At 38.1% G+C, this 20,820-nt stretch overlaps 2 pseudogenes; both read left to right on the top strand.

The window, feature by feature from the left end:
- The first annotated feature begins 2,453 nt into the window (after positions 1–2,453).
- LOC130072023 (inactive all-trans-retinol 13,14-reductase-like) lies at positions 2,454–12,788 on the top strand (annotated as a pseudogene).
- Positions 12,789–17,145: 4,357 nt separating this feature from the next.
- On the top strand, positions 17,146–20,115 carry LOC130072028 (inactive all-trans-retinol 13,14-reductase-like; annotated as a pseudogene).
- Positions 20,116–20,820: the final 705 nt, after the last annotated feature.

The following is a 20,820-nucleotide window of genomic DNA, read 5'->3' as shown; positions in this document are numbered from 1 at the left end:
TGCTCCCCCTAACTGGCCTAATGTGTGGTCCACTGAGGGCAAAATAAACTTCTCTCGTCTAACCACACTGTTTAATTTAGTTAGGTCAACACAAATTCTCACTGTGTCATCAGGCCTTTAGGTCTGGGGTAGGGTTAGGATTAGATAGCGTCATCTAACTGACGTTAAAGGTAAAGCGTCAGTAAGATGACGCCCTAGGATCGCGTCATGTAACTGACGCTAAAGGGGACTCATAAATTTTGGGGCATCTCGCCCGGGGGGGCGGGGTTACGTCCTTAAGAACCGGAACCATACCAGAACAACAGTCACTAGGTCCTTCGACTTTCTTGATGATGTCCTGCTTCACCATCCTGGATAACTCCTCTTTGACTTTCTCCATTAAAGGCACTGGGATCCTTCTGGCTACATTTACAGAATAAGCTGTTGCATTGGGCTGTTGTTACACCCCGTCTAGGGGAAAAGGGGCAACATGAAACAGTCAACGAAAAGCGAGGAATTGGAACAAAAGTTATTTATTTTTCTTAATTTGGGACTTACGATTCAGGAGCTGACAAAGCCAAAATAACAAACAAAACAACCTTAAATTTAAACCTCTTTTCTAAACCCTAACCCAAAAGAAAAGAAAATGAAGATACAATCAATAAACCTATCTCCCTAACCAAAAACAGAGAAAACAGTTTACAATAAAGAAAATAATGGCGTCGAGCTCCCTACTTTCCCAAAAATAATCAGTATTTACAATATATACAGCCAGGCAAACAAACTGAAAAGGGCAGTCCAAATCAGTGTCGGTAAACAGGCAAAGGGTCAAATATATGAATGAGGATATTCAGATACAAACAGCTTTCAAAACAAATAAACAAACAGTACTCACAGTCTCAATACTCTTAACAGTCTCAAATCACAAACTTTCTCTTTGAAATCAAACAAACAAACAAAAAGCTACTCAGTCTCAAAACTCTTAACATTCAAATCACAAACTCTCTCTCTGCTCAAAACACAATATCTCCCGACTTCCTGTAAAGGAAGTGATGTCTCTTTTTAAAACAAGCTGCACCAATCAGGATCGAGCAGCAATCATCGTGCAGGAACCAATCAGATGGGCGTTCCAATCATCCTGCAGGAACCAATCAGACGACGTTCCTAAACAGACATACTGAGAGACTGACAAAACAACAGAGATAGCAAGATACAAACCATAGGGTCTTAACACTGTAACTTAATACAGTATTCCTCTTTCAGCTCACCTAAGCCTGTGAAAAGCTCTGGGTATTTCTCTTGCCACTGGCATTCTGTGATGTTATCCAGTCTTGTGATAAGGTTAAGCTTTTCAATGGCATGTCTGCCCAGAAGTGGTGTGAAGAGATTTTTGACCACATAGATGTCTTCCTCTATATTTTTCTCATTTTTCGAGATGGTGGTAGAGAATACTCCTTTCATCTCCAATACATTCTTTCCTGGTCCCATGAGTACTTTGCGTGTTTTCTTAAGACCTGTGTTTTTATTTGAAGCCAGCAGCACAAAGATGGATTCAGGTATTGCTGTGACGTCTGCCCCAGTGTCCATTTTCATTTTCACCGGTCGCTCCAAGATCTGAACGGTTGTGCACCAGCCTTGAGTATTTGAATCTACGGCTCCGAGGAATGCTTGCCCTTCATCTGAATCACAGTCCTCTTTAACCTCATGCAGCACAGTCTTTGAATGGCATTGGCTCATATAGTGCCCTGTCCTATTGCACTGATGACAGACAGCTTCTTTGGCTGGGCAGAGATCCTTTACATGGTATGGTGATTTTCCACATCTCATGCAGCTTGATTTCTTTGGTTTCTCTTTAAGGTTCTTCTGGAAATTTTTCCAGTTCCCACCTTTTCCTGACTTTGGCTTTTTGGTTGAATCCTGCCTGTACATCTCTTTGTGTACAGCGTCTAACTTTAGGTCTTCGTCTTCTTCCTGCCTAAGTTCTGCTTGCTGTTTTCTCACTGCTTCGCTTTGCCTGGCCATAGTTATGGCTTTTTCCAAAGTTAGGTTTGCATGTAATTGCAGGCGCTCTGAGAGTTTGATGTCTTTTAATCCGACGACAATTCTGTCTCTAATAAGTTCATCTCTCAGAGGTCCAAAAGCACAGCGTTCCGACAATGAATACAGTGCAGTAATAAAATCATTAACTGGTTCATCTGGCTCTTGTTTCCTGGAGTTAAACTTTGCTCTCTCATAGATCACATTTATTTTGCCAGTGAAGTATTCCTTGAATTTATTCTGCACAGTTTCATAATTTCCACGCTCTTCTGTAGTCATGGCTAATCCGCACAAAATGTCATCAGCTTTGTCTCCAATGCAATAAATCAGTGTATTAACTTGGTGCAAATCTGATGCTTGTGCAAGATTACTTGCAACTCTGAACCTTTCAAATCGTCTGAGCCATCTTTCAAAGTCGTTTGGCTTTGTAAAATCGAATGGATCAGGAGGTCGGATTTGATACGAGGTTGTGGGTGCTGGTGATTCCTCCATTTTTTTTTCTTTTTTTTTTCTTTTTTCTTCTTGAAGCTCTTTTCAAACTTGAGCGCTTTATTCAACTTTTATGAATCACAATACGCTTCTGTGGGCCTCTCTGCCTGCACCCAGGTTGCCTGGTAACCATACCCCTCCCCCGCTCTTAACTTACGGGGTGGTTGAGTGTGCGCTGATCCGCTTGCGGTCTTTCCTTTTGTTTTTCCGTTGGAAAAACGTCGTAAACTACAGTCCTACTGTAGCGTTTCTCTTCCAGCAGTGCTTATGGGCTTATTCAACAGCTTATCGTTCGTTGGAGACTGTTCTAGCCGCTTCTGACACCATGTTGTGTTCGTGAATGAACCGAGACAGTGATCACACAGCCTAGCAGGTACATAACTAACTTTATTGCTCACTCGCAGAGTACAAAAACCCCGCTTGGGGCGTGGCTCACTCAGTAGCGATCCCACCCATCACATATCAATACAGTCTTGTTTGTCACAATGGTGACAATGATTTGTCAGGGAACAGCACAAGTGTTACTGTGCACCCCTTTTCTGAAAATAAAAGCATTTCAAAATACAAGTCCTGTGTTTTGTAATCTTCTAAATTCACTTTCAATGGCCGGCCATTTTTGACTGGGAACACCACAAGTGTGACTCTGTGCCATTTTGTACAAAATAAAAGAATTTAAAAAGAAATTTCCTGGTTAAACATTAAAGTAGACTAGTGTGATCAACAGTGCAATTTTGTTTTTCATATTTTACTCAATATTGCCAAAATTACTAACAAATAATGCTTTTTTCACTCAAAAACTAAGGTACATAAGCTCGGATAAATGACTCCTACAATTAAACCGTTTAAAAATTAAATACAAAACCAGTCCTAATTGAAAGAGTCCTACCATTTTTTACAAAATAAAAGTTTTTCAAAACAAACTTCCTGGTGAAACATTAAAGTAGACTAGTGTGATCAACAGTACCAATTTTCAAAAAAAAAAAATTTTTAAATCCAAAATTATTCAAAGATAAAGTTTTTTTTACTCAAAAAATGAGATGCCTACTCTCAGATAAATGAGGCCCACGATTAATTAGATGCAAATGGAAATACAAAACCAGTCCTAATTGAAAGAGAACAAGTTGACAAAAAAGATTGAATCCAAGATTTGGTGAAAATATGGTATAATGTGTGATTTATAAGCTATTTTTTATAGGCCGGTCATTTTGACCCGGGAAGACCACAAGTGTAACCCCCCCCCCTTAAAAAGTACGAAAATTTTCAAAAAACATTTGAGAAGTAGTTATACCCTTTGGGAACAAAGTCACTAAGTTTCACTCCAATGCGATAACATTAACTAGTATTTTTTGGAAAAAGAAAATCTTCTCCGGTCAAAATGACCCGAAGACCACATGAGGGTTTAACACAGCATCCGTTTTTTCTGTCATCCTCTGGATGGCGTTACATTATATGATGCGCTCTTATTCATGCAAATACTTTTAAACCATTCAAGCCAAAACAAATTGAGCGCCAGAATCAAGTTCTCTTTCGGCTTGAAGTTGACAAAATGTCCGTTTTGTCGAGTATCCCCATAGGAGCAGACTGAGTAGCGCTAGTCTTAAATGAGTTAAAGTCTTAAATGAAGGTAAAGAGTTGTGAGAGAATGAGGCGCGAGATCCGCGTCTCTGTCAACAGCGGCTGGTTTTAAAGGGACAGCAGCCAATAAAGCTTTATGTCAGTAAAGTTAATCAAAGAACAAATGGAACAGAGAAAAACACTCACTGCTCTTGACTAAATAACTTTTGTAACGTTAATAAGGATTAATCTATATATCATTTAAAATGTATGCAGTGCAAACTGTTTGATTACTTTATTACATTTCTGTATATTTCTTACCGTTTAGACAAATATTTAAAATATACTTTATTTATGTTGTTTCTACTTTAATTTGGAGATTAACTGTGAAATGATTACATTATAAAATATATTAAAAACGTTAGCTTTTTTTAATGGCGATTCATCGTGATTAATCAGAGAATACAATGTGTGATTAATGTAGTTAATTTTTGCAATCGATAAAAATAAATAAAAAAGAAACATGAATAAGTTGCATTCATGTTTATTTTTATTGAATATTATGTATTTATTTGTGTTAATATCTGTGCAATTAATGTGGACAGGTATGGAAACAGAGCTGATCCTCATCTGAGCCTTTAATTTTTTTTAAATGTAATTTTTCTGCTGACAAAATTCCTGTAAAATGGGCCAGTTTTCAGGGACAAGACCTGCTAGCATGGGAATTGGTATATAAGCACAATTTTTCACCACACAACTATTTCATATGGAATAACAAAGACATATACTATTTAAAAACAAATCGCTATTCTACTTGGTTCAGTGAAGGGATTATATTAATAAGACAATTAATTCTAATGGATATTTGTTATCATATAGGCCTACTGAATTTCTACAAAAAATTAAATTACCAGAAGATTCTGAATCCTGTGACGTGTTTTGATTGACACCCTGAGCACAATCACCTAATCATCAGATTAGCCAAAACTCCTCTACAGTGGGATTTATACTTCCTAGATGAGTACTGGAAGAATATTGGTAATCAAAATATTGTGTGTTGTAAAATGTCACCATGAAATCAAAATAGTACTTGAAAATATAGTGAATTGTGAATACCAACATTTTCAGCAGGCCAATGCAAGATAAACATAACAATTACAATTACACCCACAATTACATGCTGAGTGCTGACTTCCTGTAATGGTTAACACCTACACTGTAAAAAGTAATACCTAGATCTAACTTATAAAAAGTGAGGCAAGTGGCTGCATTGGATGTTTTATGTTGATTCAACTTGCAGCCTTTTTTAAGTATATTGAACACTTTAACATTACTTTATAGAAACGCAACAAAATCAAGTTGAGTTAACTAATAGTACTAGTATTACTCAGTTGGATAAACCTACTTTTCTTGGTACAGGTAACTTATTTATGGGTTGCTACAAGTAACCTGTACTCATTTTAATGAGGTTTTATGAACTTTATTTTCTTAGTAAAATTTACTTAATCATATGTGAATAAACATTTTAATATATATTTTTTTAATTGTCAATAACAATTACAAATTCAATTGAAGAAGAAAAAGATGAGAAGATAGATTGAAGACAATATATAATTTATTCAATGTCAACCAGTGTCACTTTTAACAGTGACTACAAAACAGCAAATAAATGTGGCCGCACATACACTCTAATATAAAACAAACACTGTAGAAGTGTATTTTCAACCTGTTCTGAACAGTACAGTGAAATATCCAAACTGCCCAATCTGAAATGTTTGGATCAAGGTAAATGTGAGCCATAACATCACATTGTATCACACTGGAACTGCAATGTCAAAAATTACATGATGATGGTTTAGGACGCACAGGGTCCAATCCTACAAAAAGCCTCTGATATATATCAAGTATACACCAGTTTTGAGGGAGACATGAGGTCGAGAGCATAGGTAAGTTCAAACAGGAGGCAGCATGCTTTCAACAGGTTTGGCACACCTCTGACCACGGGCTGTCCTTATATGATAATCCCAATCGTTTCGGGGTGATGAAACATGTAAATTTTCAGTGGGCAACTGCCAAGCTCAGCGTGCACCTCTTTTTCAGCCCGACTCTATTGGTGGAGACAAAAAAGAAACAAGAGTTTGGTCAGACAAATAGGAAATGAGATGAATATTAGCAGACAGGTAGAAGAGATAAGACACAAAGTCCAAATTGTACTTTTGTTGCTAAAGGTGGTGGATACAAGATGGATACTGTGACTAGAACATGTGACCAGAGTGAAGTCTACCATGACAATGCCATAGATTGTGGGTACTAAAATATCATGATCTACTCTAGCATGAGTGTTGTATTTTTCTGGTTCAAAGGATGCATTACAATAAAACAAATGCAATTGTCCTTGCCTGTACCTGATTGGTCATCACATTACTGTTAATTAAGCTACAGAGTTTAAATATCTTTCCAGAGCAAATGTAATCACCCCATATCATCACAATATTAATAAACCCACTAAGCAAAATTATGTCCAAAAGACATCTTTTCAACGTCTTTGTCACAAAGACGTGCATTGAAAAGACGTCCACTGAGGAGCCAGAATGAACGTTTTTACGACTTTTTTTGAGGTGTTCTATAATGAACGTTCACGGAAGCTCCATTCAAGGTTGAAAACTAGTTCAGATGTGGACAATGTGGACAATTTTCAACATCATTTAAGGTCTCATTTGGACAATTTATACTTATTCTAGACCAAATAAACACTCTCAGGATATATTAAATTAAAACTCACATTTATTTCAATGTAATTTTCATGTGTAATTGCAAAGCAATTCACAGACAGTGAAGTTTCTTTTCATGATTTTTGGACAAACACGCACTGACACCTTTAGACAGTTTAGCATCTGTCATTTATACATATTTGGATCATGAGAGAAATCAGATTCGAACCAGGGACCTTAAGCTGCCTGCCCTAAGTAGACAGTAATGATTTCATGATTTTTGGACAAACACACACTGTCTGAGAGTTGCTTTGCAATTAGAAATTACGTTGAAATAAACATGAGTTTTAATTTAATGCATCCTGAAAGTGTTTGGTCCAGAAAAAGTTTAAATTGTCTAAATTAGACATTAAATTACATAAAATATGTCCACATCTGAACTAGTTTTTAACCTTGTATGGAGATTCCCTGAACGTCTATTGGACTTACAGAACACGTATAATCTGATCAAATTGTAATTGAATCTATTCTGAAGTTTGTCTTACCTGGATGTGAAGCTCGAAGACCCCAGGTAACAAAAGTGCTTGGGTATCTAAAGACCAGGAAAATGTTAGATGTTAGAAATAAGGTTAAAAAAAATCAGTTGTAAATGTAACTTCTTTAAGTAATAGGTTAGAAATAGTATAAGAATCTAGACCAAAAATCTGTCATTAATTGACAATGCAGCATTAAAATATCGTGGATCAAATCTCTAAAATCAGACAGACTACTAAACATACATACAGTCTAATCTGTGCATCTGCTTTAGTAATGCAAAAGTATAATAACATAATCTCTGAGTTCTGTCAAAGACACAGAACACACAAAACAAAGTGTTGTCCATAAAACACCACATCTTACTTTCCCTTATTTGCCCGCACAACTATTGCCTGAAGGCTCGAAATTGCGACCGTTTCGATCGCATATGATCACGAAATTTAATCTGTGCAATCTAAAAATATAACTGAGGGCATTTGTGCAACTAATTATTACATACGTAACTTGTATGTGTTTTTAAACACTGCTGCTGTTGTCTGCCGATCGACCACACTGTGCAGCCATCTTAGCTTACCATGTGTGCAGGATAGCTAGCTATACAATTTGCAAACCTAACCTCAGCTCCCTAGTGGAGTAAGCGATTTTGTGACTTTAGTTTACATCACCAGTCATTCGGCTAAATTTGCTTAACTCACCGTGTTAATCAGACCCTGAAATTCAGATCCGCTGCAGCGACCAAACAGTTGAAGTGCCGAGGAAGATATTGCATCTGTCTGGAGTCCCCGCCAGTGAAAAAGGGATAATGCCAACTTATAAAATTTAAAATATTTACGTTTGATGAACACACCTGTCACATCGACAGCTGCTCAAATAAATTGTGCACTGTCAACTCACTTTTATAACATTTATTGTACACAACAACCACATACAAATAACTACCCAAATAAATTGCATGGGTTTTATTTAAAATATATTGTTATATAAAAACTGATATATTTTAAGTAAAGAGGAAGTATTTTGATACTCTTTTTGTATAAAACCAATAAAATAAACTAGATTACAAATATTTAAAATATATAAAACCTACTTTGTGGGTGTAGCACTTTTTACAGTGTAGTAAAACGATGGATGAACGTGATACTGAACTAGTAAAAGCTGATACTACCACGTTTGTTTAACTCTAAATCATCCTAAACTAGAACACTTTCTGTCTCCTTGTGTGGTGGATAAAATAATGATTACTAGTTTCTGAACAAGGAAGTTAAACCACAAAGAGGGAAGTAACTGTTCTCTTCCAAATGTATTTTAAAAAGTGGGTGGAGTGCTGTTGACAGTCACCAGTCACATCTTTTGCAACATTGTCTGTGAAATTACTTTTATAAATGTATTTTTGAGCAAACCATACAATGGTTTCATACAAGAAAAAAAAAGAAAAAAAAAGAATTCTGCAACAGTAGATGGAAGAGTTTTTGAAAGTTAGTTGACAACAGTCATTATTTTTTATTGTAATTGTCAGACTTCACAGTTTTTGTTTTATATATTTGTAGTGTATCATTAACAACTAACAATCTGGCTGTCAAGCACAAACAGGGCAAACTTTTCCCCCAGAATTTGTAAAGTTGTCCTAATAAACAAACCACAGACAACAGTTTGCCATAATTGAGTTTTGCACTAGTGAGGACCTGTGGGGAAAAAAAATGACACCACATGAAGGGTGTAGCCTAATGTTTTTTTTCTGCATGTTTCTAAATTGTGGAAATAGCACCATCTATTGAGAAGTGTGGGCCTTACTTATGAAAAAATAAAGCCATTCATTCATGTGTCTGCAACTAAAACTCTTTAAGAATTTGAAGTTGATTCCCATCATACTTTTGTTGATGACTGAGTGCAAGTGCTTTAAATGATAGTTTGGATAATGTCCTCCACAACACTGAGACTTCATGATAGTCAGCTCTGGCCTGTTTCCCAAACAATGAGTGGTGCCGGTTTACAACTTACTCGATTCACAATAATTGAACAAAGTACAGATAAAGTGATATTGAGTAAGCGCATGGGTTGATGTTTGTTGTTTTGAGATCTGTCTCCAGCTTACTGGGAGCTGATACGGAGTAAAACATTTCTCCGAATCAACACAAACAATGTTCGAGGTGATGTATACCTTAAAAAAAAAAAAAAAAAAAAAAAATGCATTCATTGACATACACCAGTGTTGATCAAATATGTTTATTATCTCCACCCACAACTTAGATGGATAAATAGTCTGCGCTCAACTATCAGCACTAGACTCCTGGCTTTGAAAGAGCAGCTGCTTAAGCTTCTTTTACCTTAAATCTTCCAGAACACTCCAACTGAAAGCACCAGCTGCTCTTCCAGCAACTAAAAACCTGTTTGGAAGGAGAAGTGGACTGTGCAAGATGTCCATCAGTCCTCAAAGCTCACTAGCTATAGATGAAAAAAAAAGTGCTTTGAAAAGGTAAGTTAGCTTAAGTTCAGAAGGATTGAATGGTAAAACAACTTGAATACAACTATCTGCTACTAACTAATTATCCAATTATCCATGGCCAGGTGCATTTTGCTGAGCAGTAGGGTTCCCATGTGGACACGGTTGTTATGGAACTCACCAACGTAAAGAATACACCATTTACAATGGCAAGAAGCAGATGGAGTATCATCTTAAGGAGCAGTTTTCAAATTATACTAAAGCAGTAGAGGAGCTCTTTAAAATCATGAAGGTATTTAGTTGATGACTTGGTTGAAATTTTTGTAAATACCAGATTTCACAGATTATGGCCTTAAAATGCCCTAAAATTATATACTTAGATCTGTTCCAAGAAAATCCATCTGCTGTGTATGCTTGTCATGGTGTGGTGTAGGTAGAAGGCAAAGAAAAGCAAAGAGCTCCAATACAGACTTTTACTAACGAACACAGGTACGACGGGCAGAAGGTAAACACACTTGATACAAGGAAACATTAACGTAACATAGACGAGAAAAGACAAAGAACAAGGCAAAACACAGGGCTTAAATACATGGGGAAACAGATCAGGGAAACGAGACACAGCTGACAAGACTAACAAGGTGACAGGTGAGACAGATGAACTAATAATGATAAATACAAGTGATATGAGTCCAATGAAAACAAACTAAATGGAACAAAACTGTGACAATGCTGAATATGGTCCCCCCACTCTGGTTTGCTCATTTTATATTGTGGAGTGGAATCGCTGACTTGATCTCCCTGATTTTCAGATACTCCCGCACCAGTACAATGGTCAAGTCTTTTACAAGCAAAGGTGACCTTCTCTCTGTGTTTTCTCAAATATTTTATGGTAAGAGAGTAGAATGTCTATTTTGTTCCCAATTTATTTTGCAGTCTTTGAGAAGTTTTAACTAGAATCACTGTTTTTCTCCAAAAGTTGACCCACAGAAACAAGCCAGTTGCATGATCGACGCCCTATTCCTGCACCACTCCAAGCATGGTGTGTATTATCTTAAGGGTGGTGCTAGTGAGATCCCATACCACATCATTCAGGTTTTGGAGAAGCATGGATGAGAAGTCCTGGTCAATCCTGGCCTGCGTGCAGCATTCTAGTAGGCTAGTAATAAAAAAAAAAATAAAAAAAATTATACAGTATATATAATATGACCTATTGTGTTTGTTTGCTTGATTTTATTGTATTTATATGATATATTGATGTTTGTCTGTCTGGTTGATGGAAAACGAAATGCATATGGTGAGTTTGTGATCTGTTTGTTAAACAACAATGGATGTTCAAAAGCCACACTGGAATCCAATATGGGTTCTCCATTACACATTTGGCTTCAATACTAGTAGATAGATGAAACAAAACATTACCCATGTATTTGGGTGATTGGTACTAGTGGATGGGACTTACTTGGTACTTTAGCCATTTGGGGTGACTTCACTGCTTGAGGCCTTTGGGTTTGAATTCATTTATTTCAGTACATTTTAATGAACCCAGTTCTGTTTCTTTTGTTGCATTCTCAAAATCCCTTTTTATTTTTATTTATTTTTTGTCTGACCAGGAGTGGATGTGAAGACAAAGGTTGAAGATACTGAAGTTCAGGCTCCTGTCATCATTTCAAATGTTGGCATGTTCACCACATTCAAGAAGCTTCTGCAACCAAAGATCCTGGCAAATCTGGGTAAGTGAGTGAACATCAACTACTAACAGAGTTTTGAACCATTCAGCACATGAAATGGTCATGTGATGGCCTGTGTTGGTAACACATGCATCTCTTGCTTCTCACAGAGATCCAGGACTATCTTCATACTATGAAACCAGGCAAAGGATTTTTCCAGGTGTTTGTTGGGTTTAATGCCATTAAGGAAGAACTGGGCATCTCATCAACCAACATGTGACTCTATAAGAACTCTTCAATGCTGTTAAAGTACATGTTTACAGTGATGAGAATAAACGATAACAATATGTGGACATAATGATTAGGATGGAAGACTACTTCACACAAGGAGGAAGCTCCTGATTACATCCCCATAATGTATGTCTCCTTCCCCTCTGCAAAGGATCCCACCTCACGTACCAGTTTCCTTTCTACATACTTTTTTTTTTTTTTTTTTTACAATCAGAACCATAAAATTGTTTGTCAATATGTATTTGTTTCTTAGGGCAGTCACGCATGGTGATCCATACTATGGTCAATCCAAAATGTTTTGGACAGCGGAACAATGTCAATGCGACTGAAAGAGGCCAAGAATATGAAAAATATAAGATGAAATTTGCTAATCATCTCTTTGATTGGGCTTGTGTCCACTTCCCTAAGCTGAAAGAGAAGGTAAATTTCTCCTGTTTCATATTTGAGTGCTTCTTAATAACCAAACTGTAATAAAGTTGAAAGCTGTGATAAGTGATCTGTTTATTGTCCTCTGTAGTTGGCGCTGTTGCATGCAGTCAGTCCCATCAACATGCACGGACTCGTGCGCCACATATGGATCTATGCTGTCTGCAGAACACAATCTGGAGAGATACCAACCTCTGAACATTGCCAAGATCAGGTGCAACACGCACATCAAGAACCCTTACCTGTCAGGTAATATTCCAAGTTTGAGTGTTAAGACATTAGATTAGCACAGCTATGTAGGAAATCAGCTGTCATTATTCAGAAATATTGAACTGCTTAATGCGGTGATAGACCAGTCAGAATTATTCAGAGAGCCTTACAATAATATTGCATATTTAAAAGTGCATCAAAGGATTTAGAGAGTGCCATGTTCTGTGAAATGTATTTATACATGTCTTTTCGTGTTTCATCTCAGGACAAGATGTTTTTTTTCTGCTGGTTACTCTGGTGCTTTACATGGTGTTCTTCTCTGTGCGTCAAGTGTTGTAGATTGACCTTCTGCTCCTCTAAAAGAATCTCAAGAGATGAAGGTCAAGAAATTGGAGTGAGAAACTGTAAAATAAGTGACAGTGAGTGGTTACTCAGGTGAATGTATCAATTGTTAATTTTTCATTCCCATTTTAGTATGTTTTTTAATATGTAAGAACAAACAGTGAGGGCTTGTCAGTCTCGTTGTCTACACCTTATATACTCCGTGACATCGCTTGCTTGCTTTAAAGGAACACGCCGACTTTTTGGGACTTTAGCTTATTCACTGTATCCCCCAGAGTTAGATCCATACATTGTCCATACATTTTTCATCGCTAGCCTAGCTTAGCACAAAGACGATGTAAATGGCTCCAGCTAGCATACTAATCCCAATAAGTGACAAAATAACGCAAACATTTTCCTATTTACATGTTGTGATTTGTGTAGTCACAGAGTGTACAAATAACAAGGTCATATGAGAGACAGCCATCTTTTAACCATATAAATATTGGGAACTATATTCTCAGAAGGTGAAGCACTGCTACTTGGGCGGAGTGATACCGCAGCACCTGAGACACACCGTGGTGAGGAGCAGAGAGTTCGTTCAGAGTTGGAGTAATAGTCAGCAATTACTAGATCGTAAAAGCATAGTTTACAATCATGGGTGTTCGCTGTATTGTAAAGAGCTGCGACAATAAACAGTGGAGACCAGGTAATATCATGATGTTTCATAGAATTCCAACCAAAAATGCTTCCTGATTAATAAATATCACAGAACACGAATAAAGAATTATTACAGGAATCGATATATTTTAAATGCAATTTATTACAGCTGAACCAAATGTATTCAACAGCATATAATACAGTAATGTTAGATAATTGCATTACAATAGGCTAGAATAAGGGTAAAGTAATAGCACAAGGCAAATTGTTTTTGCACAATGAACCCACAGACAGTAGCCTACCCGTACTGGACAAGGTCACGGTTTCTCAAAAAAAAATTAAATTGCCCCTCCCCCCTCCGATTCATTAGCAAGGTGAAGGCTACAGTCCTGAGTTTACCTCTAGCTCCGCTCATTTGTTACTGGGGCGATAGAGCGCGTTCGTGCCAACTCAATACTAACATTACAGGGGATACATGGAGACCGGGAACAACTGCAATAGTAGTGACCACCCTATTCATATAATAGTGTCACTAACGTTACATTAGATCTGGCCAATGGCACTGTTACAGTAGGCTAGTCATCTAAAAACATAGACGCTTATCGTAGCCGCAGGTGATCCACTTTGTCCTGTCTGTGCTATCGATGGGATGGCCGTATCCTTCAGCACACGTTTCATGGTCCGTGTGGCAAATTCCATTTTTTCAAAATAGTCGTCCTCAGTGAAATGTACTGGGCAAACACGATGGTGCTTGATGATCTCTTCAGGTGTGTTTGGATCTAACGTTATATCCAGAGCAAGTAACTTAGAGCAAGCCATTGATTCATCAGGTTAGCGTTTTTGGTTGGAATTCTATGAAACATCATGGTATTACCTGGTCTCCACTGTTTATTGTCGCAACTCTTTACAAAACAGCGAACACCCATGATTGTAAACTATGCTTTTACTATCTAGTAATTGCTGACTCTATTACTCCAACTCTGAACGAACTTTCTGCTCCTCACCACGGTGTGTCTCAGGTGCTGCGGTATCACTCCGCCCAAGTAGCAGTGCTTCACCTTCTGAGAATGTAGTTCCCAATATTTATATGGTTAAAAGATGGCTGTCTCTCATATGACCTTGTTATTTGTACACTCTGTAACTATACAAATCACAACATGTAAATAGGAAAATGTTTGTTATTTTTGTCACTTATTGGGATTAGTATGCTAGCTGGAGCCATTTACATCCAGTCTTTGTGCTAAGCTAGGCTAGCGGTGGGTGCGTCAGATAGTTACAGCACGCACAGAGATGAAAATGGTATGCATGGACTCTTCTAACTCTGGGGGATACGGTGAATAAGCTAAAGTCCCAAAAAGTTGGTGTGCTCCTTTTAAGGATTAAAATGCTATAAAATCAAGGTAAATCTCAAGTAGCTTGCAAAGCTTGAATGTTTTTTTTAAGCTCATTCTTTATTACAGCATGCACATCCACACAGTGATTATTCTGAAGAATAAGAATGAACTAAACTGTTTAACATTTGTATGTACTGAATGTTTGTAGTAATGTATTGACCTGTTCTCTGTGCATATGTTATATATTAGTACCATTTCTTTTGATGTACATTTGTAAGTTGTGCTGCACATTCTGTTGCAGTTATCTTTGCTATAGCAATGTTTGAATAAATCTGTGAATGATATGCCATTCAAAATGTGCTGTAAAATATTTCAATATTCTCTGTTGCCCTCTCCTTTTAAAAATGTACAAATGACCAGACACCCAGTGTTTGCCATTCTGTGTGCAATATGTGATCAGTAAATGGCCTGTGGGCCTGCCATCTAAGACTGAGACTACATCAATGACTTTGTCAGCTGCGAACACTACATTATAAATACATTTTTATAAGAAATACCATGAAAACATATTCAATTGACTGCTATTCAATATGAATATCCCCAGCACAGAAAATGAAGTCTATGCATAGGCCTAGCCTACTTCTGTAAAAATCTTCTGTGTTGCAATAAGTATATTTTTGAGTGCCTGTAGTCAGGTCATAATGTATTTTGATACCACTTACTCGGTGAACGACTCAACTAATCTGTTTAGTGACTGATTGAAAAACTCCATAGTACAAATGCCTAATGAATCAGTGAACAAACCAAGACGAATCTTGAGGAATCAAGAGGTATGGTTCAATCCCATATGGGGGGGATCCCAATGTGACTCCATGTCCAAATAGTTGAATTTGACCTATTTTCAATGGTCGAAAACCAAATGTGGCAAGGGAGCTCCAATCAGGAGTTTTTTGGGCGGATCACAGGAAGAAGTATTGGCCGATACCACCAATCATTGGGTCTAATATTTGAAGCCTTTTTATCATGTAGCATTATTTAGTGATGTTCTGATCAGGATTTTACAGACATTTCAGGGCCCATATTTCATTTTGGAAATGGGGTGATTTCCCCCCTTTTAAATTCATTTAATATTTTGGCTTTCATCACTGTTTATCTTTCTTCAGAAAAAGTTGAGACAGGGAAGTTTCTGAAATTTGGTCGATTTGACATGGAATGATCTTATTGTCTTTCTTTTGTTATACTGTTTGCATATGCATATATCCATATCCACAAATGGAGAAAATAATCACCTCCCAAAGTGCTCACTGCAAAGTGCTAGGAGTGAGTATGGTGTAGCATGGTCACCCTTGCCTTGTGCATTGCTTGCTATTTACTATGTTACATTAGTGTTTTAAAAAAAAAAAGCTACCTCAAAGGTTTGCCAGCAGAAATATGACAGAGAGAGAGAAAAAATATGAAATTATTTTGTCATTCAAATTGAACAACCAGTCAGTTTTCAGTTTTATACATATGCTGCCTAGGATGCCCTGTGTATGCAGACATTTTCTTTATGACTTTGCTGTAATCATTCAAATTTAGCTTGTGGTCTCCACAGCTCACTTTATTTTGTAGATCATTGCACATGTTATGGTGCTTTGGATGGCTGAATTGCCCGCACACACACACACACACACACACACAGCTGGCATTGTCTGACTGGACTGCAAGGAAATTCCTTTGCTTTCAAATGCAGTGTGTGTAGTTGTGCAGCTGTCATATATCTATACAAACATTGATCCAAGTACAGATAAAGTTATATTAAAGAGATTGCATTAGAGTAAGCTGATAAGGATGGGAACATTTCTCCATAGCCTATGATTACAAAAGGTCAATCCGATTTATTTACTTGACCAGATTAATAATAATAATAATAATAAACTTACATTCCCACATTGGTTCACATTTTATGCAAAACAGCAGTTAATTGTTATAAGCAACTAATGCAAAGCAATCAGTCGCCTCCACTAGACCAGAGCCAATGATTTAGTTTGAGATATGAATAAAAAATAATAGAAACCATATGTTCTCATTCTGTTTGTCTTATGTTATTATTTTAGTGTAGAATGAGTAAAGCTATTTGTTGTAGAATTACGAAAAGTTTTAAAAGTTAAATTGTTAGGCTAATAATTACATTTTTAGGCTGCTCTACCTCAGCGGTCTAACAGCGAAGTGGAACTCACTTCAAAATGGCGGCAGGGATTCCCCCGAGGGGAAGTGCTTAGGGAAGTTCGCAAGTGCTTGTCTAAAAGTGGACTGGAGCACAGCCCCTGATTCATGTAGGCCTAATTCATAAATGAATGTGACGAGACAATAAACGTTTGCGTTTTAAACATATTAGACAAATAATATTGATTACTTCATAAATACAATTAGACTTAGAACTTATTTGACCATTTTTGTGTATTTATTCAATTAAATCCCTAATCCTTTAATTATCCAATCCCCCTCCCAAGCACAAAAGTGAAACTCCGCCTCTGTCGCCACCCACAATTTGGACTAATAAATAGGGCCTTAACGCAATCATCAGTACTAAACTGCTGTCTGCAGTCTCTGGAAAGAGCTGCTGCTTCAGATTTTAATATCTTGTAGCGGGTGTGATCTCTCCAGAAACTGAAAACACCAGCTCCTCTTTTTCAGGATTTGAAGATGTGTTGGTTTCTGCTTTTCTTAGAATGGCTTGTGGACTGGGGTCGTGGCACGTTCTGGTATCTGTTTGGCAGGAGAAGTGGGCTGTGCAAGGGGACTATCAGTCCTCCTGGTCCACTAGTTGTAGAGCAGAAGAAAAAGGACAGAGTGCTCCGGAAAGGTATGTAAACTTTAGAGGTGTTGCATGCTAGTGAAACAAGCTGACTGCAAATGGCAGGTGTCCATTGGTAACTTACGTTATTTCTTGACCTACAGAATTTGATGAATTTGAAGTGCCCAGAAACTTGGACGTCATCGTGATTGGCAGTGGTATTGGTGGTTTGACTGCAGCAGCAACTTTAGCCAAACTAGGAAAGAAAGTCCTGGTGTTGGAGCAAGACAAGCAGGCAGGAGGCTTGTGCAAGACCTTCACTGAGAAAGGCTTTGAGTTTGACTGTGGTAAGAACCTCAATGATGTTCTTGGAATTACATGGGTTATCAAATGCTGAATACCTCAAATTCTATAACTTGCACAATGTGCATTTTCTCAAAGGCTTCCATTATCTTGGACAACTTCATGAGAACTGCTTCTTAAAAATTGCATTGGATCTGATCACTGATGGCCAGGTGCATTTAGCTGAGCAGGGTTCCCATGTGGACACTGTTGTTATTGGTAAAGGAAATCCATGTAAAGAATACACCATTTACAACGGCAAGAAGCAGATGGAGGCTCATCTTAAGAAGCAGTTTCCCAATGATACTAAAGCAGTAGAGGAGTTCTTTAAAATCATGAAGGTATTTGGTTGATGGCACTACAGCTTTTTTATCAGGCATTACGGAGTGATTTTGGTGTCACAAGTTGTCTTTTCCTTATAGATCTGTTCAAAGAAGATCCATCTGCTGTGTATGCTGAAGATGGTCCCACTCTGGTTTGCTCGCTTCATATTGTGGAATCGCTGACTTGATCTCCCCAATTTTCAGATACTCCCGCACCAGTACAACAAACATGGTCAAGTCTTTTACAAGCAACTGTGACCTCCTCACTGTGTTTTCTCAAATATTTTATGGTAAGAGAGAAACTTCTGTTGTGTTACCAATATTTGGATTTTTAATGCATTTTAGAATAATTCTATTTTATTTCTCTTGCTATTTCAAGGTGTCCCACCCAAAAACTCCAGCTGCATGATTGATGCCCTTTTCCTGCACCACTCCAAGCGTGGTGTTTACTATCCTAAGGGTGGTGCTAGTGAGATCCCATACCACATCATTCAGGTTTTGGAGAAGCATGGAGGAAAAGTCCTGGTCAATGCTCCTGTGTCCAGCATTCTAGTCAACAGAAAACAAAATGCATATGGTGAATTTTGAACTAGGGTCATGTCATATTGCTTTGTCTTGCTCTTATGGCAGTAGGTTTCATACTGAAAGTCAAAGATGTGTGGCATCCATTACATTTTTGGCTCCAGTAACTTCCAGATATGTAAAACAAACAAGGGCTGTCTCTTTGCCAAGGAGTGGCTGTGAAGACGGGAGGTAAAGATGCTGAAATTTAGGCTCCTGTGATCATTTCAAATGCTGGTATGTTCACCACCTTCAAGAAGCTTCTGACTCCAGAGATCCAGGCAAATCCAAGTAAGTGAGAATGTCTTCAATACAGGTGGTCTAATATACTCCTATGAAATGCTTGATTACTGCCAGATTATTTTTTTCCTTCTGCTGCTCACAGAGATCCAGGATTATCTTCATACTCTAAAGCCAGGCAAAGGCTTTTTCCAGGTGTTTGCAGGCTTTAATGCCACTAATGAAGAACTGGGCATCTCCTCAACCAACATGCGACTCTATAAGAGCAACAACATGGATGAAGTGTAGGTCTTCAAGTCAATCTCTTTCTTCAATTTGTTAAAAAGCGCATCAATACTCTCCATAAACTCAATTGACTTTCCTTAGCATGGAAGAGTACTTTGATTCAGACAAGGAGGACGCACCTGACAGCATCCCCATGATGTACATTTCCTTCCCCTCTGCTAAGGATCCCACCTCATGCACTCGTTTCCCAGGTTAACTTTCTCTCTGTATTTAGTACACCCAGAACCATCAAAGTAAATTCACCAACTAAAGTGTCATTTGTGGGTGGTTTGTTTTAGGGCAGTCACGCATGGTGATCCATACTATGGTCAATCCAAAGTGGTTTGGACAGTGGAACAATGTCTATGAGACCGAAAGAGGTGAAGAATATGAAAAATACAAGATGAGATTTGCTAATCATCTCTTTGACTGGGCTTGTATCCACTTCCCCAAGCTGAAAGAGAAGGTACATTTTCTTCCTGTTTCATATTCGTGCTGCTTGATAACTAATAAAGTGACATATGTAACTTAAGTGATCGTAACTTTTCCTGTCTCCCATAGTTGGCGCTGTTGCATGCAGTCAGTCCCATCAACATGCACGGACTGAGCGCCACATATGGATCTATGCTGTCTGCAGAACACAATCTGGAGAGATACCAACCTCTGAACATTGCCAAGATCAGGTGCAACACACCCATCAAGAACCTCTACCTGTCAGGTAATATGTATAGCTTTGTTTAAAAGTTACTACTTTAGGCAGCTATTTTGGCCCATTACAAGCATGTCAGTTGTGTTGGTCTTAATTTCCTATACGAAAATGTGTCCTTTTTTCAGGACAAGATGTTTTTTCTGCTGGTTACTCCGGTGCTCTGCATGGTGGTCTTCTCTGTGCTTCAAGTGTTGTAGATCACTGTTTGTATGTTGACCTTCTGCTCCAATAAAAGAAACTTAAGAGGAAGGTGGTCAAGAAACTAGAGTGAGAATATATTACCCGTGTCTATACAGGAAGAGCAGTTTCTGTGAGGCATGTTCCTTCATAGATCAGAGTAATACCGCAAACTTTATTTAATTAAAGATTGTCTCTCTCTCTCTTAAGCATGTGGCCACATTCCTCTGCGGTCGTAAAAGTCTGTTATCAGTCTTAAAGTGTTCTGTAACCGGACACCCGGCTGACAAAGTAACTTCATTTGTGAGGTTAGTTTTGGGGGAGAGTTTCATAGACCTTTATATTCATTAAATATAATGAATATGAATAATTAGTGTGTGTCTGACGGGTCCAGACCTTACAGATCCCCCCCTTTCGATCGTTGTTGTCCCCCTCAAGGACAACCACGAGCGAAGTTGAAAGTGCAGAGAGATCAGACACACCTTTGTCATAGAAGGCTGGAAGGCCATGGTGGCCTCTGGTCGCTCGTGTCTTCTGGAGCCGTGGTGTTCCACGGCGGGTGATGTGGACAATAGCCAAGTCCACGTCTCTGCAGCAGGTGTTGAGGCAGCAGGTGTCTTGACAAGTTGTCACCTGTCATTCTGGAGTCCATTAGTTTTGGGGCAGGTGTTTCCTTGTGGTTGCAGGAAGTGGTTAGGGCTCTATGTGGCATAGAGAGGTTTTCAAGCTGACCTGGTGTTGGTGGCAGGAGGTCAGAAGGTGGTTGTTAGCCTCT

This window comes from Rhinichthys klamathensis, unplaced genomic scaffold (genome assembly GCF_029890125.1).
Source record: "Rhinichthys klamathensis goyatoka isolate OS25496 unplaced genomic scaffold, OSU_Roscu_1.1 h1tg000471l_1, whole genome shotgun sequence".
NCBI classification, from domain to species: Eukaryota; Metazoa; Chordata; class Actinopteri; order Cypriniformes; family Leuciscidae; genus Rhinichthys; species Rhinichthys klamathensis.
The sequence above is the reverse complement of the archived record's forward strand: the minus strand, read 5'-3'. Positions and strand labels throughout refer to the sequence as shown.